Consider the following 15,610-nt stretch of genomic DNA (forward strand, 5'->3'; position numbering starts at 1 on the left):
CTTGAGGGTTCAAATACTCTAAAATATATAATCTCTATTTTCAGATGCCAAGGTTGATATCTCTATATTAAAGTTCAGAAAACAATACAACTAAAGTAAATTCAATAATAGAAATAATGCTGAAGTTTTATAGGACTTACTTCTTTATGACAGAAACAGTACATTTGCGAAAAACGTATTAGCAATTAATTCAGTTTAATATAACTACTACAATATGATTTACAACTGTATGATACATTCGCTTCCATCAATAAATGGGTTTTTGTCCACATCAATAGAGTTGCTTTGATAGGGAATCCCTAAAATAAATTTTTCTTGAATAGATCTTTTCGGCATATAGAGTTGCATTATTCAATAAGGTATCACAAGAAGATAAAATACTTCAAATTGAGAGAGATGCATTTTTATATGAATGCTGCATACCATGAAGAAAACATCATCATCTTTCTCTGTAAATGAGATAGATATCTAAATGTATAACATTGTTGTAGAGATTAAGAGAAGCACATTTTAAAAATGCCAAATACTATGCATGTCATATTGTTGGTGCTCAATAAATATTAGCTCCCTCAGTTTGGAATTTATTCCTGCAGTAGAACCAATAAATCTCGTGGATTGCAAACTGGTTGAAAACATCAGTGGAGGCAATTTTATAACTTTTCTTACAGAACGATGTAATTGGAAAAAAATCTAAAAAATGTCTATTCAAGTAGAGTCAAAATGAACGTGTGTCTCTTTACAAGTAATTATTGAGTGGACACTATGGGTCAGGCACTACTCCAGGCATTGGAAACTCAATGGAAAGAAAATAAAACAAAAAGTATCCTGTCTTCCCAGAGTTTATATTCTACAGGAGGGAAGCAGACACAATCCAATAAGCAATCATTTACATATGTGAATCTGTAAGTGCTATGGAAAAAGTACATCTGTGAAATGGGGGTAGGGATGTGGAATTCCCACCCAGCAATGGGGAAGGTGGCTTATTTGGGAGATGCTCAGGAAGGTATCTGAGCAGAGGCCTGGAATAAATAAGCAAATCTGCAGGTATTTGTGAAGAGGAATTTCTGCCAAGATGAGAGCCAAGACAAGGACTCTGAGATAGGTAGTGTGGTGTTTCCTGGCACCTGTAAGAAGGCCAAGTGACATGGAGCTCACAGAATAAGGGAAGTGACAGAATAAGAGGGAGAAGAGACTCTGCTAAAACTGGTGCTATTTAGACATTAGTAATAGTTCCATATTAATGTTGATAGTTAGACATTATTCCAAGTACAATAAAAAGCCATTGGAAGACAGGAAATGGAAGGGTGAAATTGTTTTCCTTGATTTTTTTTTTTTTAATGGATGGCCTCAGCTGCTGTGTCGTAAATAATTAGAAGTAAATCATAGAAGTAAAAGTTCTAGCAGAGAGACCATTTATGAGTCAATTACAATAATGTAGGTGCCCGAAAATAATGGAGGAGGTAAGAAGGCATCAAACCCTGGAAATGTGTTGAAAATAAAACTCAAGCAATTTATGGATTTAATAGATGTGGAGTATAAGGAATCAAAGATCATTGCAGAAATTTATGCTCAGCAACTAAAGAACAGAGTTTATGTTTATTGAAGTGGATAATACAACAGAAGGAGCAGGTCGATTGCTTATAGGAGGGTGGAAATCAGCACTTCAAATTTGGTTATAATGTATTGACTTTTAAGTCATCCAATTGGAAATGTGAATGAGGAAGTAAGCTACACAAATTTGGAGTCCAGGGAAAAATAGGGCTTCAAGATATAAATTTGGGAGTTAACAGTTTATAGAAAACTTTCAAAACCTTGAGATTGACTGAGCATAGATAGATGAGAGAAGAGGTCCAATACCCTGGACACTCCATAGTATAGAGATTAAGAGATGAGGAAGCACCAGGAAAGGAGATTCAGATATGTGAGAAAATTTGTCTCTCTGCAATGTATCATTTCATTATAAATTACGTCAAGAACACGTGCTGCTCTAGAGGCCTGGTAAAACGCAAAGGAAGAAATGGTCGAACTTTGGTTTCAAGATGGAATTTTGGAAATGGAAGTGAAGGGAGCAATTATAACAAACTTTTGTCTTTTTCTATGGGGAGCAGAGAGATGAGGCTAGAGAGGTACATGGAATCAAGAGAGTTTTACAACATGGTGTGACATTACAGAACGTTTTAGGATGAGTGATTCTATGAGAGGGAGCACTTGATATCTCAGGTGAGAGAAGATATAACTTTTGACCCTGGATGTTAGTACGTGACAGGAAACAGGACTCAGTTGACAGGTGGGCAGAAGGTGGGGTATGTGGGTAAGAAATTTGTTTGTAGATGTGGGGGTGAAAGCATATGGATATTATCAGAAAGTTAAAATGTGGCAGAATGTTGGGGGCTTGAAGAAGGAGGAAGTGTAAAATCTCATATAGAACAGAATAATCTAAGGAAATGAGATGTCATTGTCCCCCACACAAGACTTTATTAGAAGACACAAATTTGAGTTGCAGCCATGCAGCATGGCTTTACTGTTTTCTACAATCTCACTTAGCTGCTTTGGTGCAGTTTCAGAGAGACTAGGATTTAACCAGAGTTATGTGAGAAATGATAGAGGGTACAGGATATTAAGAATATATTCAGGACAATTTTTATAATGTTGTGCCATGAGCTGTAAGCAACATAAAAGAAAGGAATGATGACAAGATACAGTGAAAGCTTCTGTAGCCTTAGTAAATCTTTTTCTTACTGTGCATGCACATGGCTGTGCAATAACAAACATTATATAATGGATATAAGCATTCTGAGTGCTGTTCACAGCTGAATTATTTTTTATTTTTATAAAACTTCATAACAATACACCATAATTTGCAATACTACACATGTGCTTGTTATTGGGCAAATCTAGCTAGGTATCTGAGAGACATACCATTTTAATAAAACCCCACTATCCAACATTCTAGCTCAGTGGAATCTCTGCTCCAGATGCTTAGGAGTTAATTTATCGCCAAGAAAAGGGTGCAACCCTAAAAGGCAGATGCCTAACAGCTATGCCTATGTTGCAGATACAAAAAGAAATTTGCTGCCAATAGTTCATGAGTTACAATGGATTCAGTGAAAGTGTTTGAGGGGTTGAAGATGTGTAGGTTACATGGGAATTATAGGGAATGTACAAATCTTGATGAAGAGGAACTTGTTTGGATAATGGATTTTATATAAAAAAATATATATTTTATTTGTAAGGAATTTCTGATATCACAGCTTAAGTTCTCTAGGAGGACAACCCCAAGAGTGAGATCAGAGTGCACAACATTTATTAAGGTGCTTCCTAGTGATCAAAACCTGTGAAAATGAGGGAAAAAAAACAGGGTTGGGCAAAAAGAGAGCTCTGGCTACAAGGCAGATCTATGAAAGGTCTTAGTTCATTCCACTATAGCCACTAGAGCTACATGATCCCTCTAGGCTGCTCCGAGTTGGGGAGAAGGGTAGGCCTCTTTACCCTTGCCTTGATCGGTAATTTGTGGTAGGGCCGCCCTGTGAAGGAAACGTGAATTGGGCAAAGCAACTGTCTTCTGTGTAGGAAATAACTAGAGAGGACTAACAGATGAGACCTATCTGCTAGCAGAACTTCCAGAATCTGGGGGGGACAAGTCCCTAATGCAGAAGAGAGATCTGAATGATGTAGCAAAGCATCCAGCACCTTTGATTTCAATGGGCAACGCCCTAGAACTTCTTGATATCACTTTTAAAAAAGTAAAAGAAGGGAAAATTAAAGAAAGAAACCTGCAATTTATGATATTTTGTATGTAAATTGAAAAAACTATTTAGGTCCTTTCTAAATTCTTATAACAAAGACTCTTACGATAGATGCTTATGATAAAGTATCTATCTTAACTGGTAAATTTTTGTCAAAATACCTATTATCATTTTATTAAAAAACTAGTTGACAACAATTAAAAATTCAACTTTAACACCACAATATTGTATTCATATACTCAAAAAATTAGATAAATTATCTGAATATTAATTTTGGGTTTAATATTATACAACTTCATGACTCAGATTACATATTTAAATATTTTATATTTTACTGCTTTTTTGTCTTATTTATAAAAAGCTATTCATCCATCAGAGCTTCTATCTTCTGGCACTAGTAACTACTTTTTACAATGATAAAATACAAAAATGCAATTTAAAATTTATCTTTAAGATTGATAATTACATTCCAGATTCTAACTTATGGTAAAACTATGGTCCAAATCCCATCTTACATTTGCACATCAGAATTCATGTATTTAACAAAAAGGTAAATAAATTGCTGGATATCCTGAGCATTATATCATTTTTGGGAACTGCAATAGTCATTGACTGGTCAGTATTTGTATATGTTTGTGGTTGCATTGGATGCTTTTCTTGAAGAACTAGAACATACAATTTAGAGAGGTAAATCAGAATTATTTCATTTTTCTAAAGTACAGAAAATGTGTGCTCATTAATTTCCTTTTTTCCTTTTCAAGGAAAATAGCATTTAAAATTAAAATTGCTTTATGAATTGCTTAAAATATCTCAGAAAAAATAATAGCATCAAATTTAGTTAATTTCAAATTATCTGTGGAAGGTGTTAATATAAATCAAGATGGAATTTTCATTTGCAGTGAAGTACGCATCTATCAAAGTGAATTAACTTTTCAGCTAAACAAGTACCCTTTAATCAATGGTGTTTTCTGAACATCTGTCCAAGTTGGCTTGTTATACATGAGTTTTATCCCTGCCTACAGTTGAGATTGCAAGCTCATAAAAAAAAAAAAAAAAGTGCTGTGGCTATATTTCAGATGCTGCTTTTTCTAGGCTCAGTCTGCCACACTCCCTTTGCTTTAATCTCACTTATTGTAGGTTGGTTCTGCCTTCGTATTTGTCTCAAGCTCTTTGGCTCAACATGATTGTTAAGGGTTTGACTTATTTTAGCTTACCTCACATGTAAATCCTTCCTCTGTGCTCACAATCTGCCCTGTCTTTTTGGACAGTGATTAGTCATTTGTTACACAGATACTTATTACTAATAGTATTGCATCCACACTGGAAATGCAATAACGCTTAATCTCAAAGAGCTTAAAGACCATACGGAAAAAAAGAAATGTAAATAAAAAAATAGAAGTTCGCATAGAATCTTTTGGAGCAGAAAGGGCATTTGACTACCCAAAGTCCTATATAAATTATAATTTATCTACATCCTTCTATGCTTATCCTATAGAAAATATGGCCCAATCAGCAGTCTGTAATCTTGGTAAAACTACTGCAACACTTCTTTTTTGGTGGTTCAGTTGGATTTAAGGAAAGCATACTGCAGATAAATACATTCTTCTCACCAAATATCCTTTTATTTTTCTATTTTATTTGTTTTAAAAAAAATAGGTTTAATAAACAAAGCTTTACCAGTCAGTAGTATAATTCTCTTTCTGGTGAGTCATCTGCTGATCTGAAAGGATCATGCTGAGAAATGCCATTTCTTTCTCATTCACTACTGTATTCGTATGCTTCACAAAATGTCTGGCACTAAGATACTTAATATGTACGTTTTTCATGTCAACAAATAACTAAATTAATGAATAAATTAACAGAAGTTTGACTTTACCTTAGAATAGCCACATCTCCAATTCTAATACATCACACACACACACACACACACACACACACACACACACACACACTAGAGATCGCTGATCATCAATTTAGGTAAGTACATTTTCATGGTTTTTACTAATGACTATTTGATGTTGCCCCTCAAAACTTCTGAAATGGGTAAGGGAGATGTAATCACTTAATTAATTTAAAGACAGGGTCACATGTACTATTTTATGGCTGATTTGATTCGCTTATCATATTATTGAAAGCTTGAGAAAATCACAATGTTACCTCAGACATAGTGTGATGGGTGAATTCATCAATTTGCAAACAAAAATAATAGACATATTTTCCTTTATGGGCACAGGACTTTCTTAGCACATGGATGCATGAAAAATCAATACAAATAATATATCATCTTCAAATACCAAATACCACAGTCTCTAAAGAATATCTGTTCCTGAAATGCTTTTGCTGCATCAAGAAAAATAAGAATGTTTATCAAAGATGAATACAAGCAATCATGACCAGCTTGGTTATATAGATGATTTGAGACTTCATGTGCAGTGAAAGATAGAGTAATAGATGATGCAGAATCGTCCTGAGGTAATAGAGAACCAAGAAGACAGAGACCAAAGGTAATATGGAGAGGTGAACTTAAAGTTAAATACAAAAAATAAATATGAAGAAAAAGAAAGAAGCTTTAAGGAGGACCACTGGACTAAAAGTGCTGTGATGGAGTATATCTAAATTTTGAAAGAAAATGAGAGCCTTTTTGACTTCAAGAGAGATGACAGTCTATATGGACAGAATTATTTCCCTAAGGTTTTGGGAATGGTCATGTGACAATAAACCTCCTGATGGGCAATCCTTCCCACTTGAGTTTCGAGTCCACATGTTCTGATTCTGGACAGCAAAGTGAAAAGCAGAAAGTGATGCTATTTTCTTTTTAAAATTTGTTGTGCTCACCTACTTAACTTTTCTGGTATAATACCATGTACTGTGACCTATTATTTGCGGTAGCAATGTCACTAAAATATTTTAAACATCATCATTGTTGTTTTTGCTTGGGAGACATTTTTATTTATAGGAATTAAGACATTCTATCCCTCAAAATCATTACCAAGGCTTTTAAAGTTTCCTTTGGGCTCTCTAAATATTTTCCGTGTGGGAATAGTGCTGTAATAGTCTTTAAAATATTAGAAAAGGCACTTGTGAGGCTAGAGAAAGTAACTGAGCTAGGAAGTGCTGTGTGAGAAATATCAGTTTCACTGAAAGATCTAGACTGCAGACCTGTAGAATGGGCCCAGAGTCTACCTTTTATCAATTGAAACTCTCAAGCTTTGTTGTTACTGACATTCAAACATGTCAATTATCTTCCTGATCCTAGCTTTGCTCATCATTAAAATGAAAATAATGATATTCAACTTATGGTTATGAAAAAGCTGTTTTTATTTATTTATTTATTTATTTATTTATTTTTATTATACTTTAAGTTCTAGGGTACATGTGTATAACGTGCAGGTTTGTTACATGTGTATACCTGTGCTCCATCAGTGACAGACTGGATTAAGAAAATGTGGCACATATACACCATGGAATACTATGCAGCCATAAAAAAGGATGAGTTTGTGTCCTTTGTAGGGACATGGATACAGCTGGAAACCATCATTCTCAGAAAAAGCTGTTTTAAAAACAGTATATGGTAAGCAGACAATACATTCATCTTGTCCCTTGATTCACAATGAAGGATTGATATTTTAATATTTTTTTTTCATTTTATATGATGATAGCTAAGAAACCTCTATTGAATAATGTGTATGCCAGAATATTATAAGTTGGAGAGATAAAGGCATTCAGAGTAAAGAGAAAGGCATTGAGAAATTGAGATAAATCTAAGGAAATGATGCAATAAAAGGACTTAGGCGTATAAGGGGAACTTAAGAAAATGTAATCGTTGGAAAAGGAGAAGCAAGTATGGTAACAGGAAGAGTCAAAGGAAATGAAAGAACTCATTGCCCATCAGGAGGTTTACTGTCATATGACCATTCCCAAAACCTTAGGGAAATAATTCTGTTTATATAGACTAATCTCTCTTGAAGTCAAACATTTCAAAATTTAGAAATATTCCATCACAGCACTTTTTAGTCCTCTGGTCCTCCCTAAAACTTCTTTCTTTTTCTACATATTTATTTTTGTATATTTAACTTTAAGTTCACCTCTCCACTTTACCTTTGATCTTGTCTTGTTGGTTCTCTTAACCATGAAACTCTTTATCAAATTCTTAATAAAGGCACAGCTTATTTTTAGTATTCACCACCCTACATTTCTCAGTAAAATAGTTTTATAGCTCAAAAATTATAAATTTAACAATTCATTGTCATATTATCTGAAAACTAAATATTTTACTTTTTAAAATAAAAAAATAAAAATGCAGCTATAATTTAAAATAAACAGACAAAAATAGGCTTTTTTTAAAAAAACAATTTGCATTTATTTTGTATACCTGTCAAATGTATTCCTTAACAGGAGGCCCCTTCTGCAACACCAAGCAACGTTTCACGTGGAGGTAATTTCTGCAGATGCTCTAGCTGTCAGGACTGCTTTTAAAAGTTGTTTTTAGGGTGTCATTCGCAGGCATTAACTTATGTTGTGATATTTTCTGCATGTTGACCTCACAACCTGCTTGATATGCAGAACACTTTGGTCTGTCTTCAGAATTTGTTGCTTAAGAATGACCTTGTCTCATGTCCTCTCACTTCATACAGTGTTGGAATGGTATGTGCATTATTCTTGCTGATAGGCTTTCTGAATTTCTTGATAGGCTCTATGAATTTGGATGCTCAGTTTTTCTTTTTTTTTTTTTTTTTAGTAGAGATCAGTCTTCACCAATGGTGAATTACTGAGCGCACTGACACACATTCTCAAGAGCAGCTACTGTATTTAAACGTGTATGTTCATTTGAATTAGAGGAACTGCCTCATTTTTGATGAAAATGTGCAATTGAGTTTTACTAATAAGAATTATGACTATCCTGTATGAAGAAGGAAAAAGAGCCACTTCAAACTCATATTCTAGTCATTTTTATAAACAAACACTTGGCTTTCTTAAGGAAAATTGTATACAATGTTTACCAAAATTCTAATTACAAAAATAGATCAAATTTATAAAAGCTATACCATATGCACAAAAAGGTAAAGATATTAAAAAATATTAAAGAAAATTTCACCTTTTACCTATTATAATAAATTTAAATGCCATACAAATAGACTCAAGCAAGTAAAAACAAAATGTAACTTAGTCCATTTAGAGATTAGTCCTGCCTCTGTGGGCAGTGGGCAGATCTAAGAAATCACATAGCATCGAGAGAATACATGTATTTGCTGAGAATCTTTATTTATGTATATTAGATAGTTATACTTTTATTTCATTATGTTGCTTAGTAATGACAAATGATAAGACACAATTTCTCCTCTTAAGAAACTTTTTATATCAAATTATGTTAAATTAAAAATAACATAATCTTCTTAATCTTTAAAGAGATGATCATTTTAGGGTTTTTTTTTAAGTGTATATTTGGCTGGAAATATAAGTCTAAACATGATTATTTAGAGATTTTGTCATGACTGTAGTTTCATAAATACCTACATTACATTTCAATGTATTGCATGTAATATATTACATTTCAGTGTATTTCAGCATTGGAATAAACTCTAAAATGCCATTTTCACTCTTTCAAAATCAGGTTAAACAAAGAGAAATCCAGTTTCAGAGCAGGAAGAAGAATACTAATTGTGTTCAGGTTACATAAATCATGAATCGCTCAGTAGATATTCTGCGTCCCTATTTTATGTCATTCTCTAAATAAGCTATCTTAACCGTTTTTTTTTTTTTTAAACCTGTTCTTACAACACTGCATCTTATATCACAGAGGCTATATTGTTAATTGGAGTTTCCTGGATCACAGTGTATAGGCATCCCTAAAGTAACCTGTACCACTCTTTATTTTAGTGAGTAGTCTGCATTCTGTTTTTTTTTTTTATTAAAAACATCTAATTAAAATAAAATAATTTTAAATACATATATTTAACTGGAAATTCAGGACTGGTTCAAAAATTGAGAATTTAAGAAAAACTTACCACAATGGTACCTTTAGTCTCCAAAGTATTATTAGTGGACTACTTTCCAAAACAGTTATTTATACAATGTTTTCAAATAAAAAATAACAATAACAATAAATAAGTGATAAGAAAAACAAACAAGCTAAGCAAACTGAAAACTGAGCTCACAGGGAGAACTGCAACTCCAAATACTGGAGAAAGAGACAAACATTGCTAAGGTCAGCTTACCTGGAGCAGAACCTGTCATGTTTATAAATTTGTGGAAATACTAAAATGGTAAGTTTGACCAATGGTGAAGTCTAATTATCTAAGTAAGAAAGAGTTTCCTAAGATCATGGACTGAGGTGTGTCTCATACACTGTCATGTGTTTCCCCTCCAGGAACTACACCATGTTCTCATGAAGAGCCAAGAAAAAAATGCCTTATGTCTTCAGCAAGGGGAGGGAAAAATGTAAACATTTTGAAATAATAGAGTGAACTATTTATAGCAAAAACCTACCCTCTGGAAAATGACCTTACCAAAGCTCATAATAGAAGGATCATTATCCAACTCCAGCCTTCATCTTCCTATTTCACCTAAAGGGGAAAGGGAAAAGCAAAACAAAGAAAAGTGTAATTAATAGAAAAAAAGTTACAAGCATGGTCTATGTGAATTCAAACGTACTAATAATTATCATAGTTATACATAGTCTGAATTTACTAATAAAAGACACAGCCACAGTGATTTTAAAAAATAAAAGACACAACTATATGCTAATGTAAAGACACAAATTTAAAGCAAAAGAGTGAAGAAAGATATGACAAAGTAACAGTATTTTTTTGTTTTTAATAAAAAAGCTGGCGTAGCTATCAAAATTTCAGATAAATTATACATGACAACAAGGAAATTATTAGTGTCAAGAGAAGCATTACCTAATGATAAGGGAACTAATTCTCTAAGATGGCATAACAATCTTTAATATATATAAATTAACATTAGGTCATCAAGACACATGAGGCAAAAACTTAACAGAAATGCAAGGTGAAACAGGAAGATCCATTATTATAGCTGAAATATTAAACACATTTTTTTTTTGGTAAATGAAGATCAAATAGGCAAAACTCAGTAAGTATGTAATTAACCTGAATAGTACTATCACCTACTCCATCCAACAATAACCAAATAAGACATTCTTCTCATGCTCACATGAAACATTCACTGAGAATCTCATCTGGGTCATAAAATATACCTTACCAAATCTAAGGTCATAGAAAATATATGAAGTATGGCTGGTTACAGTGGAATTAAACTAGGAGTAAATAACAAAATGGTAGATACACAATCACAAAATATTTGATGATGAAATAACAGTTCTATATAACATGTAGTCAAAACATAAGATGAATTATAATAATTGATTAAAACTAAAAATATATGTTATGAAAATTTGTGTGATGCCACTAAATAATTAAACCATATATATATTTATATATTATAAAAGTAGAAGAATATGAAATTGATAATCTTAAAGCACTAGTGAAATAAATAAAATTTAAGCAAAAAGTAGGGAGAAGAGATTTATAATAGAATGTACAGCTACCATAAATTAAATTAAAACCTAGAAAACACTAGAGAACATCAATGAAACTAAAACCTGTTTCTTTAGAAAGATCAATAAACCTGACATACCACCAGCCAGACTGAAAAAGAAAAGTGAAAGATAAGAGAACCAACAAATTACCAATAAAAAATTGAAAAATGGGTCATCTTTACTAATATCCATGAATATTAATAAGATAATAAAGAATTATACTGAACAACTCTATACCTACAAATTGAAAGATTACTATTTTTTCTTTTTTGAGAGAACAGAATCTTGCTATGTTACCCAGGCTGGTCTCAAACTCCTGAGCTCAAACTATCCTCACACTTCTGTCGCCCTAAGTTCTAGGATATCAGGCATGAAACACCATGCCTGGCTCAAATTTAATAATTTTGATGAAATTGAGAGCTACATTAAAGGAAATATATTGCCAAAACTCACATACAAGTACTACCAATCTTACTAGGCCTGCCATGTTAATTACACCGAAACAATAATTTAAAACCTACCAAAAATAAATCACCAAACCCAGATAATTTCACCAGTAAATTCTATAAAACTATCAAAGAGAAAAGAGAAACTCTCTCCAAACTATACCAGAAAATACAAGCAGAGGAAATACTTCTTCACTAATCCTATAAAGCCAACAATACCTTAATATGAAAAACAGAAAAATACATTGAAAGGAAACTATCGACCAATGTTTCTAATGAACATAAATGCAAAAATCTTCAAGAATATATTCGCTAACTGAATCAAAAATATTTCAAAAGAATCATACACCATGGCCATTGAGATTCCTTCTAGGTATGCAAGGTTGATTTGATATTTGAAAATCAATTTGTATAATTCAACTGATAAAAGAGTAAACACAAAAAAGCTATGTTGTTACATCAAGTCGAGAAAAAGTATTTAACAAAATCCAACATGGGAACAGTGTTCAGAAATCTAATAATAGAGAAGTTGATAAAAATATACAAGAAACTTGCAGGTAACATCATACTTAATGGTGTGAAACTAGACTATCCTAAAATCAGGAACAAAAAAAAAGATGTCCCTCTCACTAACCACTATTCAATATTGTACCGAAATTCCAATAAGACAATATAGGAAAACAGTGTATGGGTAGGAAAGAAAGAATTACAACTGTCCTTTCCATGGATGACATGATCACCTGTGTAGAAAATCTCTCAAAACTGACAAAACCTCCTGCCCAAAGACATGTAAACAATAGCAAAGGAAAGAATAAAAGTCCTCTGGAACCAATAAGCAATTACAGCAAAGTTGTAGGACACAGGGTTAGTACACAATAGCCCATTGATTTTCTGTGCACCAGCGATGAACCATTGGAATTTGAAATAAAAAATATAGCACTATTCATGATGGCACCATAAAAGGGAAATACTTAGAAGTAATTCTAACCAAATACGCACAAGATTTAAACGTGGAAAACTAAACTCTGGTAAAAGAAACTAAGTATTTACATAAATGGAGGCATATTTTGTGACGTGGGAAAAAATTCAACATATTTAGGATGCATACTCTTCCTATATTTATCAACATAAGTCAAAATTCAAGTAAGCATTTTATTAATATTGACAAAATGTTTCTAAAGTTTGTGTGGAAAGGCAAAAGATCTAGAATAGCCAACACAATGACGGAGAAGAACAAAGTTAGAATACTTTGTTCTTTGGGGAATTAGAACACTCCCCAAGTTCAAAACTTTCTGTAAAACTATAATATTCACGATAATGTTTTATTAATAAAAGACACATTTAAAAAAGAATAGTTTGTTTCGTGCCTTTTTTTCCCCCACAAGATGGCAGATTAGAGGCTTTTAGTGTGCCTTAGCCACTTGAAAATAGCAAGATATACATAAAGATTAAGTTCATAAGCATTTCAAGAAGGAAAGCAGGAATCCACCAGAATCATGGACCCTCCAAATCCCTGATACGAGAATGTGGGCAAACAGCCCACATGGTGGGATCTGGCTGATAAAAGTGAGTGAAGCCCCAGTACATGAGAGAAGCAGAGAGCCCCCCTCTGTTACTCACCTTTCCTCTGGGGCTGCTCTAGGAAGAGCGCTTTGTTTCTCCTAAGCCCTTCAGCTAACTTGGGGAACGACTTGGAGGCACTGAGAAGGAAAGTAATGGGAAAAGCTGCAGAAATTTTCCCCGACCCAGGACCAAGAGAAGGACACCATTTTTAATGCAGGTGCATATAAGGTAAGTTGTAAGTTGTTATTTGGTTACATGGCAGCATAAACACCAAGGCATTTTATTCTTAAGTCTGAGATTGGAGCATTTGCTTTAGAGCAAGGTGGGGAACACCAAAGTCAGAAATGTGCAAAGTACCTCAACAATAGGCACTGGGATTGTGCTGTCCCCCATCACAAGACTGGGGTAGGAGGAAAGCTACTACAACTGTGGCTTCTAGGGGATGACTTGTAGCCAAGGCCAGCATGGTGAGTTGGAACCAGTCTGTATGTGTTATTGCTGGGTGGCCCAGTCTGCTTACCTAGATTGTAGAACAGCAGGACTCTTGGTGCTTCTTGCCCTGGCAGAACTCCCAAAATTCAAAGCACCCCCATGCCTGAATCAACAGCCGGAGTCACCCCACCTTTCCTGTGCATGGATCCTGGTGAAAGGGGGCCCTCTCCACTTCATGTCTAGTCATATCCCTAAGCATCTGGGGTATCCCTTCTCCTGGATTAGGAGTTTAGGCTGCCTCCCCATCTCCATGCAGAAATCTTGGGGCCAAGGAGATTTCCCAGCTCCATATCTAGTCACATCTTTGGGTGTTTGGTGACCGCTCACTGGGTTCTGCCTCTGCTCTCTACCTGTGCCTGCCATCAGGGGACCTGTAGGCAGGGCCACCCAGTCCAGATTTTCCTATCTTGCACCCACCACACTGTGGGGCTAAGCAGAAAGCTTAGACAACTGTGTGACATATGGCTCAGCCCATTGCCTGAGACAATAGAGAGCTTCTGCCAGTAAATAAGGAATAAGTGAACACTTAGCTGTGTTGGCCTTAGCTGACTCTTACCCATAATCATTATCTACTGGCTTGTAGGTAAAACCACACAGTCCAATATAAAATCTGCTGACATAGCATATAGGGCTATAGAAACAAAGCCAAAAGACCCTCTCCAACATTCTCTAGAATTGCATCTGCTAGGGAGGGAGGAAAGAGGAAAGGGGAAACAATAATATAGAGACAGAAAGAAAATGAAAAAAAGTCCTATTCACATAAAAATAATTACAAATAGTAGAAGTGTCAGCATCTCCAGATGAGAAGGGACCAGCACAAAAATTCCGGCACATGAAAAATATAAATGTACTGACACGGCTGAAGAATTACATTAACTTTCCAGCAAAGGTACCTAGCCAAAATGGAAACTCAGAAATGACAGATAAAAAATTTAAAGGATGGATTGCAAGGGAGGTCAAGAAGATCCCAAACAAGGTTCAATGTAAACACCAATAAACTTCTGAAGTAATTCAGGAAATGAAGAAAGAGTTAACTATTATTTTTAAAAAATCTATAGACCTTCTGGAATTGAAAACCTCAGTTAAGAAATTTCAAAATACAATTGAGTATTTTATCAATACATTTCATCAAACAGAAGAATTTCAGAGCTTGAAGACAAGTCTTTCAAAGTAACTCAGTCAGACAAAAATAAAGAAAAAATAATTTTTGAAAATAAACAAAGTATTTGACAAATATGGAATTTTATAAATAAACCTAATCTATGAGTTATTACATTCCTGAGAGAGATGGAAAAACTAAAGACACCCTTCAAAACACATTTGAGTGAACAATTCAAGAAAATTGCCTTAATCTTGCTAGAGAGGTAGACATAGAGATATAAGAAATTTAGAGAACACTTCCAAAATATAATACAATATTAGCATCATCAATGCCTGTAGACACACCTGACGGCCCAAGTCAAAAAATAATAATAATAATAATAATAAAGGCAGCTAGAGAAAAAAGTCAAATCATGTACAAGGGAACTCCATTAGGCTAACACCAGACTTCTCAGCAGAAATTTTACAAGCCAAAAGAGATTAGCAGCCTATTTTCAGCATTCTTAAAGAAAAGAAATTCCAGCCAAGAATTCAATATCATTCCAAACAAAGCTTTGTAAGTGAAGGAAATATAAAATCTTTTCCAGACAACCAAGTGCTAAGGGAACTTGTTACCACCTTTAAAAGACATATTAAGAGAGTTATAAATATAGAAATGAAAGAATGATGCCTACCACCACAAAACACACTTAAGCATATAGCCT

This window comes from Theropithecus gelada, chromosome 17 (genome assembly GCF_003255815.1).
Source record: "Theropithecus gelada isolate Dixy chromosome 17, Tgel_1.0, whole genome shotgun sequence".
Lineage (NCBI taxonomy): Eukaryota > Metazoa > Chordata > Mammalia > Primates > Cercopithecidae > Theropithecus > Theropithecus gelada.